Source organism: Vanacampus margaritifer, chromosome 18 (genome assembly GCF_051991255.1).
Source record: "Vanacampus margaritifer isolate UIUO_Vmar chromosome 18, RoL_Vmar_1.0, whole genome shotgun sequence".
Lineage (NCBI taxonomy): Eukaryota > Metazoa > Chordata > Actinopteri > Syngnathiformes > Syngnathidae > Vanacampus > Vanacampus margaritifer.
The window spans coordinates 11,028,821-11,050,307 of NC_135449.1; the positions used below are offsets into that span (position 1 = coordinate 11,028,821).

Here is a 21,487-nt window from a genome sequence, read left to right on the forward strand (position 1 = left end):
GTATATCCTTTATGATGATGATGTATTGGGTATTCTTAGTTTGTCTAGTTGTATGCAGTTACTATGTCCATTATGATGATGATGATAATGTATCAGGCACTTTTAGTTTGTCTAGTTGTATCCAGTTACTATATCCTTTTATGATAATTTATTATCCACTGTTAGTTTGTCTAGTCTTATGCAGTTACAGTGTCCCTTATGATAATGTATGATGATGATACATTAGTCACGTTTATTTAGTCTAGTCATATGAAGTTACTGTCTTTTTATGATGATGAGGTATGATGATAATATATTAGCCATTTTTAGTTTGTCTAGTGCTATGCAGTTACAATGTCCCTTATGATGATAATGCATGATGATGATATTTTAGTCACTCTTAGTTTGTCTAGTCATATGCAGTTACTGTCTTTTAATGATGATGATGTATTAGCCACTCTTAGTTTGTCTAGTCTTATGCAGCTACTATGACCCTTATGATGATAATGTGGTCAGTTGCTATGTGCCTATATTAGTCATTCTTAGTTTGTCTAGCCACTCTAATTTAATCATATATTCCTCCATATAGAATTGCACATTGCCCTAGCGAGAGTCACTGAATGACACTCATCAATATGTCAAGGTTTTGCTCAGCACGTCGAGGTCACTATCCCTACTCTTCTTTGCAAGCTTTCTTCTTTGCAAGCTGTTTTTTTTCCCACGTGTTCAAAGTTGCTTCCGTGCATCCAGCCCACTCAAGTGTTTTTGCCAAGACCATCTGAATCCAGCCCTGTTCTTTGTTGTTACTTTGGTAATTTTGTATATAAAGACTCTTTCTCCTAACTACCACGTCTTGTTTGCGTTTAGGTCCGAAATTTCGCACCACACGTGCCAGACTCATTGTTGTGAGCCTTTGGGTTTGAATCTGTTTGACAAATGACTTTCTGGTTATTTGTGTTAGACAGTGACACAGCACCTCAATTGTCACTTGGGGACATTGATGGATATAGCTGCATTTCATCTGGACAGTCATCTATCAATCAGCCTTTCCACTTAATAGTGGAGCAGCAACTCTCCAAATGTATCCACTTGCTTTCGCTCCAGCTACAAATTAGTCTACACAGAGTCACAAATAATCAAAAATTTGCCCAACTCTTTGAAATGTCTAATGTTGGTCAGAAGGTCAGCCTCTTCCCTGCTTTTCAAATCCCCAATGACAGTTTATGGAGCAGCCATTTCCCTTGCGGTGACGTCACTCTGACTCACACCTCTGATGACTCAGCATCCAATATGAAAGTCTCATTAATTTAGGCCACTTAAGGTGATTTTCCAGTTGGGCTTGTTTTCTAATGAGGCAGGGCAGGGCAATTAGGTGATTAGTGTTATGGCAGTGCTGTGCTTTTTTAGGCATATAGCTGTGGACAGAATCTAGCTCACTGTCTAAACTGTGAAGGAGTCATTAGATAAATAGATGACAACAAAATTAAATAGACTCACGGACTCCTCACTTAAAGGGAGCGTTAATGTCTTATTTGTTCACTCAGCAGGTGTGGTCACAATCGTCATTTTAATTCTACATAAATCTAATAAGGTGGCATAAAACTTGTCAAACATTGCCACACTCATGCTGTGGCACAGGAATGAAGATATTTTAGTAGGGACCAAATGAGGTCAAACAACAAAACATGTCTCTTCGAGTCTTGCCTGATGTTATCTCATTGCCCTGTGCCACAATTTGAACTCATTTTGAAGGACTTTTTAAGCCTACAAACACTTTAAATGTACTGTACGTTTGGTTTATTTATTATCCGAGGCTAAAGAATATTTGAGTCTAATCACTGACTCATGACGCATGTCAATATGCTAATGCTGATACTAAATCCACAAGCCACTTTGTAGCAAAACGAGTAAAAAAAATATATATATATATTTGGAACGTTTCTTTGCTACGGGGAAAAGGCCCAGTGATGACAAGAGCCTGCGACCAAGAAGAAAAAAAGAGGCAATAGCACCAGGCCTGCTTGAAATATGGATTTACAGCGACAGGTAGTGGTGCAACGGATCACTAAAGTCACGTGTCGGATAGGATCAGGGATTTGAGTCATGGATCGGATCGTTTTTCGCATCAGCAAAGAAAAAGAAAAGATAAATAGAACTTTGTTTTCATTTTATTTATTTATTAAATATAAAAATATATATTGAAAATGTCTAATATAGCCGTGTAGGATTGTAGTGTCATCGTTTATTTTGTAAAATCCCTTTTTCCATTAAATAAAAAAATAAAATAAAAAATACAAATCAATTCAAAATGTCTAATATAGCCGTTTAGGATTTAGGAATTCAACTTTTAAGTGCAATATGAGGCAGACACATTCTTATTTTTACATGGTTCATATGTAAAATAACAAGTTATTTATTAATGGCTTAAAGTTGTGTTCCTATAATCTAAACAGCTAAGTTTGACATTTTGAGCTGTATGTTTTTCTTTTTTAATGGGCAAAAGTGTTTTATAAAATAAATGAAGACAAAGTTCTATTTCTTTCTTTTCTTCTTAATAATGAAAATACCTCAACTTGCAATTTAAGGCACTTCCCTTCCTTTAAACATGGAGAGTGAATTACAAAGTAGTCTTGGTTCAGAATATTGAAAAAGAATCAAAGTACCAGCTGTCAAACTTACTTAGCAGTTGGCAGCCAGACGGAAGAAAAGGAAGTCAAGGTAGCCATCACGCCACGACGTGGCCGAACTTCAAAGTAAAAGTGTACTAAGGCTATTTGCATTGCTGTCAATGTATTACTGTATTTTTTATAATGTGTTGCGTTGAGTATGTATCAGCAGTTACTTTTTTATTGTCTTTGTGTTGCTAATAGAGGTACATAAAAATGCATACTGCCTAGGTACTAGTAAACATCTAAACAATGTTAACAATTATCGTTTTTTATTAATTTAATAAACCCCTCAATTAGTTTTTTTTGTTTGTTTTTTTGTAGGGGTGTCAGTCGATTAAATTTTAAATCATAATTAATCGCATGATTTCAATAGTTAACTTGCGATTAATCGCACATTTTATAACTGTAAAATAGTATGATAAATAGAAGTATAATAAAATGTACAATAAAATATTTTTTCTCATTTTTCTTGCGCTTGTAAACATAGAAGTGGAAAAAAATTAATTAATAGAAATATGGCTGTCTTAATTATTGATAGAGTAATTTCATCATAATTCATAAAATGTAATTAAAATTAAAAAGATGCACTGTACTGTAAAAAAAATAGTGTGATATTGATTTGTGTTGAGGTCATTTTTTTGCCACTAGATGACATTATTGCATGTGTAAGACGGTGACAGCACAGTGCATTTTTCTTTTCATATTAAGAGCTAATCTTTAACATGAAGTACCGTGAAATTCTGCACATTTTTAAAATTGTAAAATACAACTTGACCCCAGTTTCTACAAATATATACATTATTATTACATTTATTCTAGAAAAGCGCTATATAAATCTGATGCATTATTATTATTATTATTATTATTGTTAGTACAGCTACATTTTGACGTGGACGTTGCAACTGGAATTCCCCCAGTACAGGCTTTCCAAGTAAGGGGCGATCATTAATCGCGCATTAAAAAATTAGTGGCGTTAAAGAAACTTTAAATTAACTCACTACTTTTGACACCCTTAGGTTTTTTTTTTTTTTTTTTTTAAAAATTGTAATTGCTCTTCTCTACACGTCAGAAACTAAAGGATAAACCTGTATAAACAGTTTTTTTTTTTGTGGTGTTGAGATTTTTCTTAAAGGTTGGGAACATACATGTCGATATGGTACATGCAAACATGCTAAGCTCACATTGAACTGCAAATAAATGCGGGCAGACAGAGAGAAGAAACCGTTTTCTGATCAAACTATTAAAATCAAAATAAAATATCAAACATTGTAAAAGGGCACATGGATGTTGCCAAGGTGGCAGTGTTACTTTTCCCATATCCTGCAGAGCTTTCTCGCACATACGCATAATTTAGGCCAGCCTGCTGTTGACAATGAATTTAAATGTGATGGCCAAGGCATGTATACACACAGTGGTTTGAGTACTAAGTATTTACTAAGGCAAAGGACTCAGTTTGTGTTGGCTTAGCGGATGGTGACACAGTCTTGCCCCTGATAGCCCTGGCAGTCATTTTGTCTCACTGTACCGTCACAGAAAATTCAGGTAAGGGATTTACTAAACAAAATATTGTCTTAAAGAGACTGAGGGAAAGAAAAAGAGAGTGAAAGAAACATTAGGGGACCTCTCCCTATGTTTACCTTAGCAATTTTGTCCAATTTGTCTAAATTGCTTAGCTGACCTCTGAGAAAAAAAGCATATGCTTAATGTCAAAAAGCAGCAAAATATGACTGATCACCTTCATTTTGTCCATTTGGCTGCTTGGCGCGGACTCTAAATTGTGTATTCTTTCCATGGCGCCAAACCACCCGCCCTGCATTTAATTAATTTCCTCTTATTTATACGGCCAAACTTTACAGCACTTTTTCTTTAGGCAACATAGACCTTCCTGTCTTTGGAAAACCAAGACTGTTTTGGGATTTGGTTAATCATCTTTTACGGTCGCTTAAATTATCTCATTTGTCCGTCTCCATTTTTGTCACTGCACAATTAGAGTGAGGAGGTGAGGTTTAGATATTCATTTGTCACGACTGCGTTGCTACATGATGAAATGGCTGCCATCAAGAACCAATCGGAAAGTTAATGTTGGTGAACGTTCTTTTTTTTTTTGGGGGGGGGGGGCTTTTTATACCGCATTTGGGAGGGCAAAGATCTATCCTTGTTGATTTGGCTTCCCATGGATCATTTCATAATGGAGGTAGTGCAGCAAAAATGGTATGAGGGGGAAAAAGCCGCCACTATATAGTCCAATTTGAAAAGGGCCGCATTCATGATTCAAGCACAGAACAACATGCAGATACAATCTTAACGTAATCCCCAAATTTGGAAAAACAATTACAACCCAAATAGCCAAGTCAAATTTGTTTCACATTCAGACAAGTAGACCTGACTAAGAATTCAACCCAAAAAATTAAAAAAACGGTCAGCTTGAGGATTTAATGCACTTTATGTAAACCACATTCCCATCGCCATCAACCTTTCTCTCTCGCCAACATGTTTTGCTTCTCTCCTCTATATTTAATGCATTTATGGTTTTGTTTACTTGAAGGTCACCGACCTTTCCCGTAAGTGAGCCGTCAATCCATCACCTCCCTGGTGGGTGACCAGACTGGGCCTTTTTCCAAACGGGTGGCAATTTCAAAAATAAATATAAATTTCTGTTTATAGTTAGTATTTCTGAATTTGTTGTATGGTCTTTAGCAAAGCTAAAATTATAAAAATAAAAATAGGTATCTACTGGAAAGTAATTTTGAAAACTTTTATTATACTTTTAAGTTTATAGGCCATTCCTAATGGCTAACGTATATATATACTGTTTCCAGTCCCGTTAAGTGTTATTTTGCATAATTTTCTATTCAGGCACTTATTTCAATAAGTGGCTGCTATTTTTCTGTTCAAAGTTGAAGTCTGTTCAGACCTCTTTGAAAAGTGTACTCAATCACCCTATCACTTAATTGTGGTCTTAAACAATACAAGTCAATCTCCGGTTAGCTTAGCAATTAGCATGACTTCTCAGTCTTTCCTCATAATCCCTTAGTGAGAACGATACCTGTCAGAAGTTTATCTTATTCGCTGCCATAAGGATTACGGCAATAATTACTGACTTTTTAGCGGATCTGCAATGTGTTTCGCTATGCCAGTAGTCAGCCGAAGCTTGTTGCTAGCTAGCTGGTGCAGCTTGGCCTAGCTTGCTTCGACGTCTAACTACTCGTACACAGGTGACGTGAGCGCGTCCAGCCCAGCGAAGCTTTTTGGGGGCCGTCTCGCCAGTTCAATTATGAGAAAAAAACCTTAAAAAGATGGGATTCTCAGTATTGCTATTTAGTGGCGCAAAATGCTAATTTTGACCCGCAAACTGCAATGTGAAACGGCTTATTTCGATCCTTGCCATTACAATTTTTTTGTTGACATTTCTGTAAGTTTCAATTTGTTACACATTTTTTACTGCTGTATTTTCATTTATAAACAAATACTCAAGGGATAAGAAGCAGTTTACCGCTCAAAAAAGTTTAAACAACAGTTAATTTGAAATAAGTTACATTATTCAGTAGTACACTACAAAATGCAATTTTTGTTGCCAAACAAAACAAAGAGATCCTTTTTGAGAGAATAATACCGTACGATAGTTTTACATTTAATCATGTATCGTGAAGTGCGGATTGCATTTCAAGTAGATATTTATTTAAAGATAACATTGCTGCTAATATTAACATGTAGAAAAACGTAAACGTTGTCAAGGAAATGGTTCCAAAGGCAAAAATCAAGAAGTGCAGCAACTACATGGAAAAAGAAGTCAAACCGTAGACGCACACTACTAATTTATACAGAGTTGACAAATTTACAGTAATTAGAGACTTAATTTGCACTATGTGTATGCGTGTGTTCCGCGCCTCATGCAGTGGAACGAGCACCATCCAAGCTGTCTCCAGCCGTGTATTATTCCAGTGACCCAACCTAAAATAGCACTGTGACAGTTCATTTATAGTCAAGCCTTGTTTGTGTGTGCGTGTGCCGCAGTGACACACACTCTTACGCATAGGAGGAGGTGTTTCCCAGCCCTTTAAATACAAGCAACAGGATTCCCTGTTCTATTTTTGGCCACACGCTGACTTGCGCTCACTTGCTCTCTTGACTGCCTGGTTGTGCTTCTACCCAACAAGTGCTTTAGAAGGAAGCGCTGTGCCTGTCATATTTTTCATATTGAAGCAAGGCTAGCTGGGCTAGGTCTCGTTTTGATTCAGTTGCAGTGCAAAGGTAACAAGTGTATACCAAGTTTTATCAGGTAGGTGTCAACATGACATTGTAAAGACCTAAAATCACTATCACTGTCTCATTTATTGCTATTTGGGGCAGCACAGCGCGGTGAGAGGAGCCAAAAATTGATCTGCCATTGGCAGCTTCTACAGCTCAAATTCCTGGGATGAATTATTTTTCAGGTCAAAATTCTGATGTACTCCATAATAATGAAATGTCTCCTTTATTTCCATGTAAGAAACTAGAGGGCGCTAACTAGCGGACTGCCAGGCTTCCCGTTTCCCATCCTCTGTTGGTCATTGTTATTTTTCATGATTTTACATACATACAAATCTGATTCTGATAACAATAACATCATTTTGTGATATTTTTATTAGAGATAGATGTTTTTTTTTTTCAGGGCCGATACTGATTATTACTAGTCAAGGAGACGATAACCGATATTTGGAGCCGATATTCAAATTTAGTAAAAGGGAAAAAGTATTAGCGTAAACATTTTTTTTAAATATAAATTCCAACTCTTAACTTTTTGGGAACGCTTTAAAGCATATGTTTATTGAAAAACTTTTCAGATTTGTAAAAAAAAAAATTTTTATTTTAGAAAGTGTTAGGGTTATATCGTCATATATGTTTTAAAATTCTTACAAAAATTTCAGGGAGCTCCCAGGGTCTTGCATTAAAAACAAAAAACAACTAAACAAGTAAATGTCTTAGCTCCCTATAGATTTCTACAATACATATTTTATTCCCAAAATTCTAAAATATCTAAAATGTCAAACTTTTAGGTATCTTTAATTTACTCCAAAAAAAAATACTAAACAAAAAATAAAATAAGAAGATGCAGAGTTTCTAGGGTCAACAGCATCTCTTATAAAAGGAATAATCTTTGTTTCCTGGGGTCAACACAGTTTTACATGGATCTATTATCAGCCATCAGATTTTATTTTGTTAATACCGATATTCGTCAAAATACCATATATTGGCACCGATAATCGGTCTATCCCTAATTTTTATATATAAATTTTTTTTTTAATGATCACCACATAAAAATTATAGAACATAATTAGGTCTACATTATACAGTCTGTATACATTTATGGCATAATTCTTGCATAAGAAATGACAAAAAGAGCATACACATCCAAAAGGGATTAAGAGTATTACACAAGTGACTCTCGTTCCTTGTGAGTCTCATTAAGTTACCACGGTTGAGGCAGTTGACTGGTGCGTTCAATGTGGGCTGAAGCGCATGCTTCCTGTCAGCACAGATCGAGAGTGACACTTGGATTTTCTTGGGTTCATCTCAGGATAGCCTGCAGCCTCTGTGGTACTGCCAACAATAATCCCAGGCAAAAATATTGACAGCACAACTGCTCCAAATTTGTTGAATTTATTCATATTGTCGTCGGCCCAGCACCGCATAGATTTGTGCAACATCTGATGCGAAAAGAGACCATGTTTGTTTGTGTGCCCGGAAAGAAATAGAGTACAGACCTGCACTACACAGGACGACTTGTGAAACTTTGTCCCCAATGGTGATTTTTTTTTTGGACGGCAGTTCATTTATGGCTCCCACAGTGTGATAAATAACAGCATCCAAACGGGGACAGTTTCATGACATAAGTCACGCTACATTTCCATCCGTGAACCCGCTTTTGATTAGGGCTGTAAATCTCTTTTCAATATCCATCGCTCACAACACACAATGTGACACAAAGACAGATGGCCGTTGAGGTAAAACTTAAGTCTTGTACAGCATACAGATATTCTGATCTATGTGGAAAAATATGTCTTGCAAAAAAGAAAAAAAAGGCAGATTACAAAAAAAATACTCAACAGCGCCCTCTCTGGCAGAGAGGTGCAACTAACCATCCATTCTCTAAATCAGAGGTGGCAAATCTAGGTCCAGAAAGTAAAAACCCCGCCACAGTGTGGCTTTAGTCCCAGGTGCTAGCTAGGTTGCTACCTAGCTCCCTGGGTGCTTGTTTACCTGCTAGGGAGCTAGCTAGCTAGCTAGCTCGAGGGGCTAAAGCCAAACTGTGGCAGGGTTTTTACTTTCTGGACTTGGATTTGCCATCCCTCAGTAGTAAACCAATTGAGTGCACTAGTAGAACGTCTAATGTGCAATAGCAACTTCCACGATTCTACTAGCTAACATCCAGCACTTCACAAGACGGACTGTTGGAGGACATAAAATAACATTTAGTCATTGTACTAGTACTTAGATTTGTCTAACTAGTGGAGACAAAGTACATGGACAATGTCGAGCACGAGTGAGATATCAAAAAAATGCTCAAACATTGTGTTTATTAGGGTGGCGGGTGAACTGCAGGCTATCCCAGCTGAACACAACATCAAACAGCTAGAGGCAATTCAGAGTCTTTGATTATCCCGTGATTTCTATTCATGAGAATGCAATAATGTTGAAGAAAAAACAAAAACAAAACAACGACCTCTAAGTGACTCATCTTCCATCACAACATTTGCATATATTGTCTGCATGATTGGATCAAAAAAATATTGTTTTCACATTCGGAAAGTGCTACCAATATGCTAATATGAAAACTAAACTGCACCTAAACTGCACCTTATATTCCAAAAGCTCTTAGCCCTTTTGTGGGGACGTCATAATCGTAGCTAGGGCTGAGTACCGATTCCAATGTTGGTCTTTAAAATTCAATTTTCTTAAGAATTTATGGGGGGTATTAAAATAATAGATTCATGGTTGTATGAATCGATACTGGTCTTGAAAAGCAAAATCAATTCGATATTGATTATTGGATTTTTTTTTTTAAACCCAGCCTTAGTAGTAGCTGGTTTTATTTAGCTTTTTCTTGATTTCCTAAAATATTTAGCAAATTTGATTTTAACTCCATTTGTGAAATTTTAACCTGTTTCATAATGCCTTTAAACAAAACTAGCACCTGTGCCAAAGTAGAACATTCCTGTGTAATGTTTTTTTTTTTGTTGCCATCCTAGAATAAAGTGTAATTGCACATCCACTACAGTAGGTGGCAGTAAGGATAGTATAAACAATGTTATAGTTATAGAGGTGTACTTACAACAATTTTATAGAAATATGGTACCATTTATAGTCATGGTGTGAAATATTTCTTCCTCCTGAGGGGACTTAACAGGAACTATCTGAGAAACACTGAGATAAGGGTAAGTTAGTGACAAGTGCTTCGATACAAAAGGGGAAACGCTGGTTGATGCTGTCTCCTCACAAATTGGCAAGATTCCGCCTATACATAGTATTTACATGGTGTCACCGCCCCCCACCTATCAACCCAGCACGTGCGCTGTTCACTGGTGCAAAATTGGACGAACAAAAATGTGAAATTAAACTTCGAGATAGTATTCACATGCCATAATTTGCCCCACATTGTGTGCCGGTAGTCCATAGAATGTCGAATGGGAACAACAAAGTCATTGTAAGATGGTAAAAATGCTTTTACCACAATGCAAACGCGATATATGTGAGCCGCTAGCTAGCTCTGGCTAAAAATAGATCTGGTGGTCAAGATGTTCGATTTTGAGGTCTCTCCAAATAAATACCCTTCTTAAGGTCTCTTATTTTCCTTTCCCACCAGCCCAAAAGTTGAAATTGTTGTAGAAGTGTACGAAAAGTGATGAATCAACAATGGTGTTGTTGTTTTTGTTGTAACATGCTAGGGCAACTAGCTCTGTTGGAAAACTAGCAACTTGATTTAAAAATAACCCGAGATTCTTCACCTCAAATTCACAATTGATAAATACACATAGCAACCAATAAAAGCCGAAAGTACAGAAGACGCAAGAATGTCCGTATTTTGAGAGCCATCCTACCTCAAAGCATACGTCGCCACGTCGTCCATTCCGGGCGTTGTGGGCAGTAACATCGGCAAATGTTTGTTTGTAATCCAATCGATTCCACTAATCAAATGTTTCAACATCTGGAGGTGACATTCATCAATAACAAAAGAACATTCGGTGTAAACACAATAGAAGCACAGCTTAGTCCGCTGGAAAGTTGCCCCAACGTGATCTATATTCAACCCTCTACCCTCAGTCGGACATCAAGTCAAGGAAAAGCCAACTTTGATTCCTCATAGTACAGCAGTTGACTTAATACCTTAACTGAAGACCGTTTTTCTGTTCAGTGAAAAGAACGCAACCGAGTTTCGGTCATTTCTGGGCGACTTTTGTGGTTTTGGAGGCCACATTACACTGTGCAGGGTGTGGAATATTCCCATGTCTTTCAATGAAATGTTCCATTGAGTGAGCGACATTGGGGAATAAATTCATTCACAGGCCGCAAGAGACAGCGCTATTTTGGCGAAATGTATGAAAGTGCAGAAAGACGTGGGCTCACCGCATTGTGGCTGCGACCATATGTTCACACGTAGCATACATTTATTTGACACGCTCTATAGCATTCATTAAAAGTTTCCCCCCTTGTTACCAAAATGACTGTGAAACTTATTATTCGCCTAATTATGGTTATGCCTCCATATTACCCTCTCCCTCATTACACTTAGAAAAACACATGAATCAGAAAAGTATACACCGTAGCCCCGCAACAAAATGCACGGGGGGATAGCCCTTAACTATCCTTACACGTCTCCCGTTCAAATTTCTACTGACATTCCAGTTGCCCAATCCTCAGCTCAGGTGTCAGAAAATAACACAGAGGAACTCGCGCCGCCGCTCTCACCGGCATTATTCCCGCTTGAAAGGTAAACAGAGCGAGGAGCAGGTGGTTATGGGGGATTTCGAGCGAGACTTCGATGTCATGTCTGGTGGCAATTAGGTGTAATACAGGATGTCAAAGCCCACAGCCACTAGCCTTAGATATATGCTGCCTAATGTTAGCTTTGCAGATTCACTCTGGCATATGGCTTTGACTGCACAGCCCAGGGCCAAATTAGTGAAAGCTATTACCTCCTTTCCCTCCGTGGCAAAGGGCACAGCAGGGAAGAAGAAGAAACAAATGGCAAATTTAGAGAAAGCTGAGCATGACCTGAAAAAAATCTGACACTACATGATATATAGATGAGTGCTGAAAAGTAGATCGGATTTCTTGGGATTGTTTGCGCTTCTCTAGAACAGATCATTCTCATACTTGTGGCTGCGCTCGGCACTGTTTTGAACAAAAACATACTTCCCCATTGTAGATCGGATGACTTCTTCAAGGTGTTATCTGAATTCCGGCAAGCGCGAGTGCAGTACGAGGCCTCGCAGCGGCAAGCCGATCCCCGATGAAGGGAGTGGTGTTGCTTATGTAGTAACTAGATCGCTCATCTCCCTCAGAAGGCGTACAACAGTTCGGATTGCTCGAATGCAACACAGATGGAGACGGGTGGAATGCGCATAAGAACGAACGCCCTTGAGAAGTGACAACAAAGAGGGCAACAAAATGCTGAGTGGAAATAAAAAAAGATATACTGGCATCTTGTCCAAACTATGTCTTACTTTGTGAATAATTATACAAATTCACCATTTTAGACTCAGGAATAATTCAATCTGTTCCCCTAAATACTTTTAGGTTTATCCTATCAACGGATGAGATGATGATGTAAGGCGTAATACAAGTGTGACGGATGTGGAAGAGGGGAATGTGCAGTCTGAGTCTGGCTGTCTGGCAGCAGTTTGCCAAACATAACTTTTCATCATATTTTGGAACTTGCAGCACCGAATAACGGCTATACGGATGTAAAAGGTCGGTGTAGGCAAACAATTTTCTCTTTCGAAGTAATTGGACCATTTTCAACCAAGTGAGACATCTGGTTGGCTATACAGGGTAAGTTGCATCTTTTCTTGCATATACAATTATCTGACTTAAGTGCTCACTGAACCTACAGATATGATTCTATCATGAAATGTTGGGAATTATTCAAATCTGAAGGAACCCATCTTTCAAACGGTGTACAGCATGATGAGCTAGCATGTTGGATAGTGAGTGAGAGACACCTGCGCGCTCTGGAAAATGGCGTAGCGCCCGCGGCCGGGCGGTCGGGATGATTAAAATACTCTTTTTAACTCTATGACTGCCAAGCATTTTCAGTAAAGAGAACATGTGCGTGCCAGCTGATTTAAGCCTTTTGACTGATCTTTCAAGGTCCACAGAAAATTTTGTGTTTGGACTATGGAAACACAGATACTACCAAATGAAAGATTGAACTCTCATCTTTCATCGGAAAAAAAAAGTTTGTTTCTACCTTATTCAGTTTTTCAGTAACCAACAATAGAAAATAGGTTAGTTTCACCCAAATGCTCTGTTTTGCACCAAAATACGGAGAAATCAAGCTTTAAATAGTCACTATACTAACTCGATCTGCTTGATACTTTCAGCACAGCTGGCCAAGGCTTTCCTCCACCCGTTTCTTCCCCCCCACCAAAAAAAACAAAACATAGTTAACGTCTTTTAACGTTTTTGGCGGCACTCATTTGGATTTTACTAAACGTTATTAAACGTTTTTGGCGGTCAAAGAGTTAAAAACAAAAGTATTCCTTAGCGCTTGTGCTCACTCTCTTGTTGTTAACAAATGGGACACCAGCTTATAATATCACTTTGAGGAAATAGATTTTTGATGAACACTCACTCAATTCCAAATGAGATGCAAAGTGCGCTTGCTTCTAGCTGTTTATTTGTCACATGGAGTTGAGGTTGACTGTGAAATGGAACACATAAAAACATAAAAGCAAATCAAACCTTGTGCTGTATATTTAAACACCACAAAACAAACAAACACAAGCTCAATGCTAACATACAAGGTGAAGCGTCATACATGGGCTAACAGAAATTAGCATCAGGCAACTTTGACCGAACACAATACCTTGAAAAATTGCATCCTCCCATATGCCAACACTTGAAATTGTGATGTTTAAAGGAGGAACTTTGTAGGTCTCATTTTGATCATACCCACTTTAAAAAAATTAAAATCACAGCTAAGTTGTATTTTTAGTTCAATTTCAGGCTAACAGACCTCCCTTTTCTCTGTGTCCCAACATACAGTTTTTCTCAGAATTACAAATAAGGAAATTTGAAAACCTGAATAGACCCATAAATCAGCAAAACCTCCATACAGATCCACAGTGTCTACCTGCAATAGTTGGCCTTCCGAAAGGCACCACAGCGCCAGACAGATTGCAATCTGATCTCAAATGAACACTGCAGTGAATCCATTCCTAGTCCAGCCAAACAACCAGCAGCCATCACCACAACAAGGCCACTAGACCCAATTCTTCACGAGCCACAGCGCAAAAAAGGACCAAACCATGTGTGTGACACTGGAAGCCGCTGGAAAGACGTCTGAAGATCAGCCCAAACTGCAGGAGGAAGTCGTTTGGCCGTGTTTTTCTCGTGCGTGAAAACGCTGGAGAGTTTGCCAAGCGTCACAAGCAATCGATGTTAGTCCGCGACTCGATGGGTTTCACATAACCGGCCGGGCTCTTGAACCCGTTGCGTGAAAGTGGCTGGACATGTCATCAAGGTCGGGAGGGAAGGGAGACTTCATGCGAGCAAGCATCTGGTCCACCAGTTGTATGTGTTTTTGTTTTTTTTTAAGGATAAACTCTGAAAAGTAGGTAGCTCTTCAACTTGCTGTAATACGGGGAATTTATAAGGGCAAAATAAGACATTGGTTAGCTACTGTGCAAACAGTAAACACGATTCCATTGATTTAAATAACTATTAAAATGGGCTTTCATTGCAGGTAATAACATCAATGCTGCGAAGAAATGTCCCTGTGTGTCGGTACAGGTTGAACAGTGAGACCAGGAGAAAAAACAGGTTGTACTTGGTAACACACCAAGTATCTGGACCAGCCAGCCAAGACTCGAACTCATTGAAATTTGAACAGCCTCTTTGGTTAAATGGAGACAAATTGTATACTATAAACTAAAAATGGAAACAAATTATTATTCACCCCCATATAAAACTTAAGAAAAATTGGGTTGTAGCAAAGCAGCTTTATTTCTTCAATACTGTACATATAGGCGGTGCCATGAAAGCGGCATTGCATCCTAGAATAGAAAAGGTCTCTATGCCCCTTTGCCATGTGTCTAATACAAGACCAGACAGAGGGTATTTCAAATAAATACAGGATGCCACAGAAATGTACACTTCCCCCTTGAGGACCACGGGCCAGAGCTGGATCTGCACACCTAAACACTATATTCATTATACCTTGGCGTCATAAAGTGATTACATTACAACTTGATGATTGGGATGAATTTGCTGCCAGGGACAACTTTCCGTACTCAAACGGTCCCTCTTGCTATTTTATCACTCTCGCACACCCAATTTCATCGTCAGTGTTGCCCCTATTCAAAAACACACTCACTTTCTGTCACTCTCTCCCACTGAAAGTGCCACAGCGCAGTGAGAATTATTACACTGGCTCGGGTAAGACATGGAAGGTAAAATAATTTATCTTGTAAAGACAAAAAGAAAAAAAGCCATTTGATATTTTTATAATGAAATTTATCCTGAGAGTTAAAAAAAAATCATTAAAATGCAGTTTTGCAACTGTCCCTCTACTCATAATAAATTGCTTGCATTTCCATATGTCCACATTTCCACACTGACTATAAAAAAAAGAATGGTTATGGTTCCAGTTCCAGTATGTGACGTGAGGAGCAGAATTTGGACACATACACACAACAACAGAGAGCAGTGCTGGATTCAATTGAGATGGAATAAACCTCAACGTTCCGAGAGAAAACTTCGGCTAAGGAACTTCGACGTACTGACAAAAGTGTCGCTCAGAAACTCCAGCTCGGCAGTAAGGCGCAATCGTACTCATATATGAACGAATAAAAACGCATATGACAAACTAAGAGTGACAATTACAGAATGGAAATAGGAGTGACCATTACAGGAACATAGCAACTGACAACCTCATCATCACAAGGAACATGGTACCTGCATAGCAACTGAACACATTATCTTCATAATAAACATAGTAACTGCATAAAACATGACAATCTAAGACATCACCATAAACAGTATAATCAAAAGGGACATAGTAACTGCCTACACACAATAAATACATAACGCAATGGCACCATGACCTGCATAAGCATAATAACTGCATAAGCATAATACACCAACATCATAACACAATGATTCCATGACTCAACCCAAAACACAATCTCACTTTATCATCGTAACAAACATAGTAACTGCATAAAACATGGCAAATTAAGACTGGTTGTATGGCTAAGACATCATCCTAATCACATTATTAGCAAAAGGGACATAGTAACCGCATAGCATAATACATCCATAACACAATGACCCCCTAAGCTGCATATGCATAACTCATCATACGTGACATATCTGCATAAGCCTAATACATCCATAACACAATAACCCACTGACCTGCATAAGCATAATAACTGCATAAGCATAATATACCAACATCATAACACAATGATCCCATGGCCCAAACCAAAACACAATCATAAGAACAAAAGTGGTCCGATTTGGAAAATGTGCCTCAAAACTCATGAGAAGTGACTCGTGAGGCTTCACGTCAAGGATAAGCGCCATGTTGTGATTGTAGTCTTTAGGACTATTTTTATGCTGCTTTATTTTGGTGGTGGTGGTGCTAGCTAGTATGGTAGCAAAGTCGGTAAAGAGGTAAATTTGATGTTGGAAATTTTCTGTTGCAACATGGGAAAAGGTCTAGCTGTCTAATAACAAATTACCAAATACACATTATTATTTTTTTATAATTTTGTTTGGTGGTGTGATGTGAGATTTTTTTTATATATAAAAAATGGGCGCATTTGCTTGTTAATGGTTGGGTAACGCTGCTCTATAGACTTAGTTTTTCTAACCAAATTAAGAGGAAAAAATGCCCTCCAGCACCACACAAAAACACAGCTGTTTGACTATCATCAGTCCCTACTATAAAGGGCTTGTTGTTGTGCTGAAGTTGACGATAGAGAAGTGCGGAGGGTTCGGCGCCTGACGCTTGTTGTGACACCCGCCTTTGTTTTTCTGCTTGACCTGCACTGATTTTACGATAGGAAGATGGGTTGGATAAAGAAAACTGGATAAAAAGTCAATTTTGCTTGCTTGAAAGCAACTTGATTCCATGTAATCGTAGTAATTACTTAGCGACTAAAGCTACATTAGGGGAATGTTGATGAACATATTATTTTGTAGAAAAAACTTGTGATGGATCTGCTACGTGTTGCCATGGCGACTATTCATCTTGTCTCAAGCAGTGTGAATACATGGTGAGCTGAATGTCGAATGTAGTGCAGCTGGGACTCTGCTGAATGACAGTGGCGTCCAATCGTAGGCATATAAGGCCATCTTTGTTCACCACAGGTGTCCACTCATTAAACATGCACGGTCATGCTCGCGCACATATGTGAAAGTGCTGATAAATGACGGACTATGCCTCCATATTGGAGGTCCTAGAAAAGATAGTATAATTCACAGTTAATCTCAAAATCTTTTCAGTTACATTAGTCGGTAATAAAAAAAGAAAGTAGCTGAATGAATTTGTGGAAAAAATGTTGCTTAGTTAGTCATTCCAAGCCCACATCTCCCCACCACCAACCACCAAATCAGTAGGGGGTTCTTGGGTGTAGGGGAGGAAGCTAAAAATGTTTACCGAAAAAACATCTTTTGCGGTCTTCAGATCGAGAATCGTTTTCATTTTTTCGAGCCACGTTCCAGACCTGTTGCCACCCGCGGCCTTGAATGGCTTCTTTCATAGTCCGAGTGGGCTGACCAATGACGCTTTTCACTTGAGTTTTGACTCCTCTCTGATGCATCCTTAAGATTTGTGAGCACACCAACTAAGATGTATGACTCTTGTTAAACAAACAAGTCATCTCAATCTCCATCCAGTCACCCTTCCCGCCTCCTGACCCCTGACCTCTCGTCCGTTTGCCCATCGCATGTTGGGATCCCAATTTACGCTTCCCAGAGGCAGCCAGGGCTGGAAAGGTTGCAGCATCTCTCTTGTCGGACGGCTTTGGATTTCAAACGGATGCCAGTGTGGATCCTTTTGCGAGGTGGGACCGCAGTGGAGACCACCGGGGGCCCTGGCTAAAAGCCTCGTCTGTTTACCGAAGGAGGTTGGCGTGTATGCGAAGCGTGGGTGGTGCCACCGCTACTCGAGATAGCATTTGATTTAGTTTTTTAGCAGAATGCTATTTTCATCAGAGATGGTGGCAACTTTTCCAGGCTGTGATTTTTAAAAATTTTGACACAAATTTGGTCGGCGGTTTTTAGTGGGAAGTCAAATACGTTAAGCGAGGGGGGCAAAAACAAGCAGACTAGTTGTTTTATGCGGATTTGTCATGGGAGGAGATGAGGATTGGAGGGGGGTTACTTCTAGGTGGCCTGTGGTTGGAAGAGAAGCCGTCAGTAGATTTGTTGTCCCAAACTTTTACTCCAGTTTGCCAAAGGTGGGAGCAAAATTATTGCAATTTTTCATCGGGAAACGCCAATAATTGTCAAAGTCCTATTGCCAAATGCAACTGCTGTTCCTTGAGATTCAAAGCTGGTATAAATGCGTCTTTAGGGAGTCCATAATTACACGAGGTGATGAAATGTCTAAGGTTTGAACGAGCATTGCTAGCCCATTACATCGGGTATAATGGAAGGTATTCACTTACTGTATATGTGTTTTCATTCCCTAAATGTCACCTAATATATTTTCCCCTTTCATTTCATTTAGGAATCATATGCAAATGACATTAATCATGAATAAAATGCAATGTATAAGCCGATCAATATTTGTCCATTGGGCCTTTATTATTTTGGTACTTCTACCTTGTCATTTATGAGAACTGACTGATATATAAAGTGTAAAATGAGTGTGTTTTGGGTTAGGGACAGTGGTTTGCTATGGTGCTGTATATGTCCCCTGTAATGATGATGAAGATGTCAGTTGCTATGCAGTTGCTATGTCTCTTGTGATGTTGAAGTTGTCGGTTGTTATGCTGTTGCTATGTCCCTTGTGATGAAGTTGTCAGTTGCTATTTAGTCGCTATGCCCCTTGTGATTATGCAGTTGTCACTCACTATGCAGTTGCTATGTCCATTACTATGAAGTTGTCAGTTGCTATGTCTCTTGTGATGTTGAAGTTGTCAGTTGTTATGCAGTTGCTATGTCCCTTGTGATGAAGTTGTCAGTTGCTATTTAGGCGCTATGTCCCTTGTGATTATGCAGTTGTCACTCACTATGCAGTTGCTATGTCCATTACTATGAAGTTGTCAGTTGCTATGTCTCTTGTGACGTTGAAGTTGTTGGTTGTTATGCAGTTGCTATGTCCCTTGTGATGAAGTTGTCAGTTGCTATTTAGTCGCTATGCCCCATGTGATTATGCAGTTGTCACTCACTATGCAGTTGCTATGTCCATTACTATGACGTTGTCAGTTGCTATGTCTCTTGTGATGTTGAAGTTGTCGGTTGTTATGCAGTTGCTATGTCCCTTGTGATGAAGTTGTCAGTTGCTACTTAGTCGCTATGCCCCTTGTGATTATGCAGTTGTCCCTCACTATGCAGTTGCTATGTCCCTTATGAAGTTGTCAGTTGCTATGTAGTCGCTATGTCCCTTGTGATGATCTAGTTGCCACTCACTGTGCAGTTGCTATGTCCCTTGTGATGACGTTGTCAGTTGCCATGCAGTTGCTATGGTCCTGCATTTTAGGTTCTGTAGTTAAGATTAATTAAGAATAAATAACTCAACATGAACCTTTAGGGAGGAGTTTGCGGTGTGGCCTTTACAGTCTGGATTTGAATGTACCGCGTCACATTCAAGTGTCCATGGCAATGTGACTGTGAGCGTGTCCTAGTGTCAAGCCCATACATCTAATCTTTCACTCCTCTTCTCTTGATGTCAAGCACAGAGGTCAGGATCAGAGAGAGATGAAAGCAGCTTTTAAATGAGCACCTCGCTGCTGGAGAACTGACTTTTCACCTCTGACCCTCAACCACACGACCCAGCCCTCCAGCAGTTTCACTACTGGCAGTTGAGACTGCCGGTGGGTCATTATAGAAGCATCATGAAGACCCGAGGGGAGGGGGGGGGGGGGACTTATCAGGGATGTGATGTCTGCATCAGAGACTGACCTGGATTCCTGATTCAATCCAATTGTTGGGCATAATTGTGAGAAAGCATTACAGCCCAGTTGTAACCTAAGCACTGCTCTATATTTTGAACTAAAATACAATATTTGGTTAATTAAGTCCCAACTGTTTGTTATTTTAATTCCCCATCTAGCCATTAAATAAAACAATCCTGAACCACCCACCCCGTACATCCAAAATACTGGACCCCAACACGTAAACTTTCTTCAGCACATGCTCAATCATTGTTTTCTATTTGGCCTCCGTGTGGTCGCAGAGCCCCTTTTGGCTGTGATGTCACAGATGAGGTCACTGCTTAGGTCACTCACACGGCACTGTTGCTCCCGTGGGAGCTGCAGGTAATCATGATGTCATGGACGCACACATGTGCATCAACCAACACGTCCATGCACATCTATTCACGGCGTCGGCTGGGTTGCGAGTGTGTTGTAACACTCTCCATTGGCCAGCAAAAGAAGCCACGGCCAGAGAAAACCTCCCACTATGTTGCTGTATTGAGTATTATGTGCTAGCTGCAAGAGCCATATAGTCTGATTTAATTGAAAAACTTTTATTTTGCATCTCTTCCAATAGAGCTCAGTGTGATGATGCAACAACGTGGTACTACGCTGAAGGCGCGCAACTCTAAATTCAAACTTACTTATATACTGTTTGAAAATTGAAAACTAAAACTAAAACTAAATCTAAAAATACAAAGGATTCCTTTCAAATCTGCAACATAACAGGGCTTCGAACGATGAACCACCATATAGCGGGGGAACACTGAACAAGCAAGTAGTGAAAGATTCCAGTAGCCTGATTTTCACCATCCATTATGGCAAAAGTGCGTCCGTTTGTTTACAGACGCAAGCAGGACCGTTGGCGCCGAAATGAAGCGGTGCGCATGGCTAACGTCTACGCAGTGTAAAAGATGGCCCACTGTAAACAGTTGGAGACAACGCACAACCTATAATGTGTGTGTACAATGCAAATTAACCGCAGAGCACTTTGCACGTCAAACGCAGAGGAAAGCACGGCGTCGATGGAATGCCGCCAACTGCTCACCCAAAGAGCAGATTTAGAGGAACAATAAATAATAAGTACCTGTATGGCTAAAACAACACTTTTACAACCATTTGGATGATCTTCTGCTATCTAGAGCGCAGACCAGAAAAGACACCTTCCATGTTAGCATTAGCATCTTTGCTAATGTGACTGAGAAATTATGCCTGTTTTTTTGTTATTGTTTTTGTTTTTGTTTTGTTATTGATACCTACCTACATACCTTTGTTTTTGATACATGATGGGGCCCATATTCTCGGGTTAACTATCATTGTGGGGACCGACTTGTCCTTGTGGGCCCCGCAAGTTCAGATCTCTTTTTGAGGGTCAAGACTTGGTTTTAGAGTTTTGGTTTGAATTGGATTATGGTTGGGGTAAGGTTGATGGTTAAAGTTTGGGTAAGTCAGCCCCTTACCCTAACCACACAAGGGTCTGCAATCTGC

The 21,487-nt window shown here is 39.3% G+C and overlaps 1 protein-coding gene across 4 annotated transcripts in view; it reads right to left on the reverse strand.

Moving 5' to 3' along the window:
• The window catches only part of vstm4b (V-set and transmembrane domain containing 4b), a 331,487-nt gene that overhangs the window by 200,345 nt on the left and 109,655 nt on the right, over positions 1–21,487 (reverse strand). Inside the window, exon 4 of one of the 4 annotated variants that reach the window (XM_077550531.1) lies at positions 13,483–13,551. The exons of the other annotated variants lie outside the window; for them this stretch is intronic. The gene's annotated coding sequence lies outside the window, so the exon portion shown is untranslated. The remainder of the gene's footprint in view (positions 1–13,482; positions 13,552–21,487) is intronic. 4 annotated transcript variants of the gene reach the window in all.